This window comes from Oryzias latipes, chromosome 19 (genome assembly GCF_053564925.1).
Source record: "Oryzias latipes strain Hd-rR chromosome 19, Olatipes_Hd-rR_3.1".
Taxonomy (NCBI): domain Eukaryota; kingdom Metazoa; phylum Chordata; class Actinopteri; order Beloniformes; family Adrianichthyidae; genus Oryzias; species Oryzias latipes.
Genome location: NC_136255.1, coordinates 13,015,003 through 13,022,374, shown reverse-complemented (window position 1 = coordinate 13,022,374; position 7,372 = coordinate 13,015,003). Strand labels below are relative to the sequence as shown.

Genomic DNA, 7,372 nt, shown 5'->3' with positions numbered 1-7,372 from the left:
TAAGATGATTAGTCATGGTCTGTTTTTTTACTGTGATCTGTATATAAAGAAATTTAAAAATGCCCCTCTCACCCTTCCGTGGATGGTTTCTCAAACCTAGCTTGGGAACTCTACCAGAAGCCTGGGAACTTGAGGGTCCTGTGCAGTATCTTAGCTGTTCCTAGCACTGCGCTTTTCTGGACTGAGAGGTCTGAGGTCTTTTTAGGGATCTGCTATAGCTAGTCCTCCAGCTTGGGGGTTACTGCCCCGAGTGCTCCAATTACCATCGGCACCACTGTCAACTTCACTGTCCATGACTTCTCGAGTTTTTTCATGTTCCTTCCTACTGATGTTTTCATCACTTGGCACTGCAACATCCACCACAAACGGCTTTCCTCTGTTCTTTATCCACCACTACAATGTCTGGTTGGTTCTCCATGACCATCCTATCAGTCTGTATCTGGAAGTTCCACGGGATCTTTGCTCTCTCATTCTCTACCACCTTAGAGGGTGTTTCCCATTTTGACCTTTGGGTTTCCAGTCCATATTCTGCACACTGTTCCCTTACATTATTCCAGCCACCTAATTTTGGCGCTCCATGTATGCTTTCCCTGCCAGCATCTTACACCCTGCAGTTATGTGCTGGGTTGTTTCAGGCGCCTCTTTGCACAGCCTACACCTTGGGTCTTGTCTGGTGAGGTAGATCTGAGCCTCTATTGCTCTGGTCCTCAGGGCTTGTTCCTGAGCTGTCAAGATGAGTGCTTCAATCCCTTTCTAGCCATTTGTAGGACTTCTTGCCACTTTAGTTATGGTCCATTGGTACATCCCATGCAGGGGTTTGTCCTCCCACGATGATCTGTTCTCTTGCACTGCATCCTCTGCTCTCCATTACCAGAGACATTCACTGAGCACACTGTCAGTAGGTGCCTTGAGCTTGATGTATTCGTGCATCTTGGATGTTTCATCCTGTATAGTGGCTCCCACACTCAGCCACCTTCCTTGTGGCTAGCATACAGTCTCAGGGTGCTGGATTTGGGATGGAACCCTCCATGTATGGTGAGGAGCTTTTGTGACTTAACATCCATGTTCTGTATCTTTTCCTTTGGCCATCTTATTATTCCTGCAGGGTATCTGATAACTGGCAGTGCGTAACTGTTTATTGCCCGGGTCTTGTTATTGCCATTGAGCTGACTTCTCAGGACTTGCCTTACTTGTTGGAGGTATTTGCCGTTGCAGCTTTCCTTTTTGCCTGCTTCAGGTTGCCATTTGCCTGTGGCATTCCAAGGTACTTGTAACTGTCCTCAAACTCTTCTATTTTTCTTTCTGGGAGTGAGACCCCTTCTGTATGGACTACCTTGCCTCTCTTTCTCAATATTCAACTGCCTTACTCAAGCCCAAATGACATCCCAAAGTCAGTACTGTATCCTGGTGGTGTGGATCAGGAAGTCAATGTCGCGCTCACTCTTAGCATATAGCTTGTTGTTATCCATGTAGAAGAGGTGACTGATGGTGGACCCATTTCTGAGTTGGGATTCATAGCCAGTCCTGTTGATTATTTGGCTGAGGGGGTTCAGACCTGTGCAGAACAACAGTGATGACAAAGTGTCACCTTGGTATATGACACATTTGATGGATGCGTGCAAGTGGCTTGCCAATGGCTTCAAAGATGGTTTTCCACAACTTCATTGAATTTCCTATGAAGGCTCTTAGAGTCCTGTTGATGTTGTCCAGCTCCAAGAATTCAGTGATCCATATGTGTGCCATTGAGTCATAAACTTTGAGTCATTAGGCTTGGTGTGTCATGACGTGCAGTCTTGAGCGACTGTTTTGTCAACCAGGAGTGGGTGTTTGGCCCCTCTGGAATCTCTACCTTCTGTGTTTTGCTCATGTATTGATCCTTGTGCCTATTTATTTTGGTTACATAGATGCCTGACACGAGCTTCCATGTTGTGGAAAGACAGGTTATTGGCTGGTAGTTGGATGCACCCTTTGAGGGATCCTTCTGGAGAAAGATAGGTCGCCCTTTCGTCAGCCATTTGGAGTGAGTCCCATCTCTTAGCAGCTCTTTCATTTGTGCTGCCAAGCTCTCATGGAGTACATTACGTTTCTTTAGCCAGTAGGCATGTATTATGTCAGTGCCTAGTGCTTTCTATTTCTTCATACCTGATGCTCTTTCTTGGATGTCTGCCACTTTTATGGTTACTGGATTCTGTTTAGCAAGGTTGTTATGTTTTTTTTTTTTTTTTTCTCAGAGAGACCAGCCATTGGGCATTGCTGTTATGTGCTGTCTCTTTCTCACACTCACGTATACTTTTCCAGTACTGTTCAGTTTCCAGCCTTAGTGGGTCTGCTCAGCTATTTTGACCCTACCACTGAGCGTTTTTGCAAGTTGATTTGCGAACAGCCTCTTTGTCGTCTGGCTTCAATGTCACTTGTGTATGTCTGTAGGTAGCTGTTCAAGGCCAGGAGCCTTTGTTTGGCAGTTTCCAGTGCTTCAGGAATGGGCAACTGGCTTTCTCTCTCTCTCCAATACAGACAGTACATGGCACAATGAATCAATTAAATATGCAAATGTGTCCAATCTGACTATCAGTCCCACTTAATTCTGTATGAGGCAAAATGAAATAAAAACCTTATGAAAAGTTGGTTTGGTAAACAAGTAAACCAAAAATAAGCTCCACTTCTGACGACTCGATTTAACTTAAAGATGTTATTTTTAAACTAAAAAATAAAATGATTCCATTTCAAAGAATTTCTATCCACATATCTGCCAATATCATATTAAAACCTGTGTAGGACTAATTTTTTTTAATTGGGTGTCATACAATTGGAGGGTTTACTTCTTCACCTACAACCTATTGACACTTTAAAGTTAAAGACAAAGATCATAAATGAATGTTATAAAGTATTACTATATGAGGTCATTAAAAAGCTGTAAACTTTCATTGCAACTACACAGGCTTTGGACATGTCCTTCCATATTCTGATAAAATAAATTTGATTGACATTTTAATATAAAATAAAATCACAACTTTTTTAAAGTTTGCTACATGTATTTTTAAATAAATAATTACTTTATTTTTTTGCCCTGTACAAGGACTATAGTGTAGTGTACGTCTGTTTGTTGTGCAATTCACTGCTGGTCACAGCATCCTGGAACTCCTTTCCCCTTACATTTGCAATGTTTTCTTTTAGTTGGGTAATTTATCTGATACTCACAGGACAAGCAAAGCTGTGTTCAGTTCCAACAAAGTTGGAAAACCCATTCCATGCTTGTATTTCCACCCCTTTTATACTTGTACTCGAGTTTTACATCTTTAGCTGCCAGTCACTTGTTTTCAGATTATGGGCTTAACATTGCCTTGGGGCATCAGAAAACCTTTTTTCTACCTCACTCTGTTCAATTTTCTATTCTCTTTGCTCCTTTTTTGTTGAACACTCGTTGTACAGACTATATCTGCAGCACCCTCTGGAGAGAGCTGGTCAACAGTCTAATCACAAATCCCTTCCAAACAGCAAAACAAGTGCAGCTGATAACCTTTTTTTAACCAGTAAAGCATATGTATGTCTTATTCTTAAAAAAAATGGTTTTCAATGCTGCTTGTATCAACATTTACCATGTGGCTTCCTCACACTCGATGCCCAAGAAAAAAAAAAAAAAAAACAATCATGAAAATGTTGGTCTTCCACATAACGAGTTGGTCAGGAACACATCAAACTTAAGGTCATGTCATACAGCCACTACCTACATTTTCCACATATTAATTTCAGTCTTTTGCAATGCATGCGTGATATATATGTAATTCATATGTGTTTCTTGCTTTCATCATTCGTTGATGTGCGCAGATATCCGTTAAGGGTTTTGGCCGATGAGTCTTTACGTGAATTGGATTTTGAGCTGTTCAAAATTTTTGGTCTGTTGAGAATTACATAGTCTATGTACATTTATCTTAGGCAATTGTGTGATTTTTCAGAGAGGCATGTGTAAATTTGTGCCTTACCACAACCGTTACATGTGTGTCTAACAAACCTTTCACGCATGTACCACCAATTTATAACTTTTATTTATATATTTATATATTTTTCTAGTATACTGCCCACATGTTAAAATTACGTGATTGACTCACAAATCACTAATGCATAATCACACGCTACTCGTGTTCTTCGTTGGTTATTCGTACTTCTTCCGTGGTTTTTTGCGGTTCATTCATGATACATCTGTGAAGATTTCACAAAAAGACCAGAACTTTTTTGACATTTTCCACGTACACTGCAAAAAACCACCATCTTAATTCCAAAAAAAAGTATTTGTTTTTAGTAGAAATTGACTAGAAATAAGTCAAATTATCTGTCCATGCAGCTAGTAAATTTTACTTAACAAGATGTCTTGATTTAAGTAAAAATATCTAAGCCATAGTAAAAAGGTTAAATCTTGAAATTAGGCAAAAACACTTATTTTGAGCAGTAATTTAAGACAAAAAAAAAATAGAAACTAGGATATAGGAGCTTGTTTAAAATTTATCATCTACTAAAATTCAGAAAATAAATCTTGAAACAAGCTGTTGCAAAAGAGTTTTTTTATCGTTTCAATACTAAAAAGAATAAAAACAAATTCACTTTTCAATTCTTTTATTCAACTTACAAACTGAGATTTGTGTTACAAATTTACCCAAAGGCACTAGGAATACAATTTTTTCTTTAACAACACAATTAGAATACTCATCTAAAGAACAGACATAAACATTAAACTGCAAAAGCAGTTTATCTTTCAAGAAATGCATTACTTTAATGCTCTTTCATGTGGTGGTACTGTCCCGCTTGTGAATTGTATCCTGAAGGATCTCTGTCTGAATGACAGAAGGGTGGCCAGGCATTTTGTGTAGGTCAGATGTAGTGTGTTATAATATGCCATTTAGAAAATCAGACCTTGGTGAAGCTTTTCTTTTTCAAACGTAACTGGCATCAAACCAATAGCAACGATGCATTTGCTGCCATCGAACACCAAGACTTGACTTGACAGGCCTTTCTTCTGGATGAAGACGTTTGGATCTTCTGTTGGCTATAAAGCAGACAAAACCGTTTTCACTTTAGTATCTCCAATGTAGTAATTTCTTTGTGTATCTGCTTTGGGCAAAAATTAAAATTTACCTCCAGAACATGCAGTAAAGCTTCACTAGCAAACCCCAATTTCTTTTATGGAGGTGCCACCGACGGAAAGAGAATGGGAAGGGCCTTCACCAGTGCAAAGTTGGCTTCTACTGAAACATAATAAATTAAATTTTACTTTTTGAAGAAGAAACACATAGAACCTAGTGTTTTCTGAGGAGAAGCATTCACACATCTAACTGCATGTATAAAAAAGGCATAAACTTACTTTTATCCCTGTTTATTGGTGGCTTTATTGCCTTCTTTCATACTCCGTAAAATGACCCTGGCACATATATCCTCCCATCTTATTCTGACTTCCTCGAAGAATTCATCATTGTGGGGAGCAAGGACTCTTTGCATTTTTCCAAGCACCAGCAATGACAAACCAAGTGGTGAAAAATATATATACATTTCAAATTTTACTTTATACTTTTTACATAATACTTACATGATGCAGTTCTCTGGATGAACATCCAAGATGGATGAAGCTCTGGTATCTTCTCTTATGGCTCCACAATCAATGTAAGCTCGTCTGGCCTGAAACTCCAGATCAAAAAACTGGTATACATGATCTAGGTTGGGTTTCTGCTTTTTGTACATTTCCTGGGGAGTTTTATAATGCTTGGCTTGTACTTGCATACTATCCTTATTCACTAAAAGTGATAAAATTGAGTTTTAATTTCTGCTAACAAATATTAACACACAAACTTAAAAATTTTAAAGTCACAATTTTTAATACAATAACAGCCAGTTTTCATTCAAACATTAAGATCATCAAGCATACATGACAAACAGTATTTCAAACTGGCCGATTTGGGTGGGAAACTGCCCAATCTGGCAACCCTAGCTTAAAACTGAGATACAGTTGAGCAGTATTGGGCTAGCAGTAACTCAAGTTAGCTTACTACAATAGTATACTTCTTAAACACTGAAATACATTTTAACTAAACGAAAATTAAATTTAACATGTTTAAACAGAACCAAAATCTCATTAATTGTATTTGAAAGTATATTAATGATGTATAAAGCATACTTACAAAAACGTGACGAAGCAGCTAGCTAGTTGCTCCGTTAGCTTGCTTCTCAAGATGTTTAAACCCATTTTATAATCTTTACCAGCTGCGAGGGGGGTACTGGTGATTTATTCTATGTCATATAATTTAATATTGCTTACCTCCTTATTTTATCTTGTCCACCAAATATTATATTGCTAATTTGTTTTTCCTGTTCATCCACGTCATGGATGGTCAGATGTACGTCGCAAATGTGACAAGATGGCGCTGGGTCGGTCACAATATGAAAATACTCAGAGGGTATCCCAAAAATGCTATAAATGGAATTCATTTTTTGTGTTACACTTCATTATGCCATCATTATGAAAATACATACGTTATAAAACAGAATATAACGTGTTTGCTCTACCAGTTTAGCTTAAGCGAGTCTTCTTCTGTACATAATAATCCCCCTTCATCTGGTCACAATGGATTTTTCCATTCTTGCTTGTGCCCACCGGAATGTTCCATTGAAAGAAATTACGAAAATACATGAAAAATACATATTTTAAAAGATCAACTATTCTACGTAAACCTTGGTGATATAACAAGTAACTTATTTGATTAAGGGAGATAATCATTGTTTGATTTGTACAATCTTTCGATTCAAAATAGATCTTTGCACAAAATCTTGCGTAGGTATTGCCCAAACTAAGCGCGGTAGAATTATGATAACGTTCTTTCATCTCCATCCATGGCGCCGGGAATGTGGTGGACTTGTAAATGACCAAACTTCTGGAATGCAACAAACGAGCTAGCAGTCTGCAAAGAATTAACCGCGTTCGCCCCCTTTTCTCGCGCTTTTTGATTTTGGAACGTACCATGTGATAAAATTGGGGTAACATACATGTTATGAACATTTTCAAACCAGAGAATATTAATAACGTATAGAGTGAGAATTCGAAATCCATACAGTATATAAAAATATAGATTATTGTAACAAATTAATCCCATATTTATTTTCAAATTGTAAAAAATTAAAAGTCAATTTGTTAAACTACCCTATGCTGTTAGATAATGTAGTGACTTAACATTAGAATTTCCTTGACCACCCCCACCCCTCCCATCTTCTACAGAAACAGGTGGTGAAGTATAGCCAAACCTAGTTTGTACAGGTAAAATACTATCTCTGAGATGTAATAGGATTGTATAGCAGTGAAGACTCGTTTTGTGTTTCAGACATCATGACTTGA

At 38.1% G+C, this 7,372-nt stretch overlaps 1 long non-coding RNA gene across 1 annotated transcript; it reads right to left on the bottom strand.

Moving 5' to 3' along the window:
* Positions 1-4,498: 4,498 nt before the first annotated feature.
* LOC144987970 (uncharacterized) lies at positions 4,499-7,032 on the bottom strand. The gene is made up of 4 exons (XR_013651658.1): positions 5,576-7,032; positions 5,354-5,479; positions 5,128-5,237; positions 4,499-5,038 (listed from the first exon to the last, which is right to left on the bottom strand). It is a non-coding gene; the product is annotated as an uncharacterized LOC144987970 (long non-coding RNA).
* Positions 7,033-7,372: the final 340 nt, after the last annotated feature.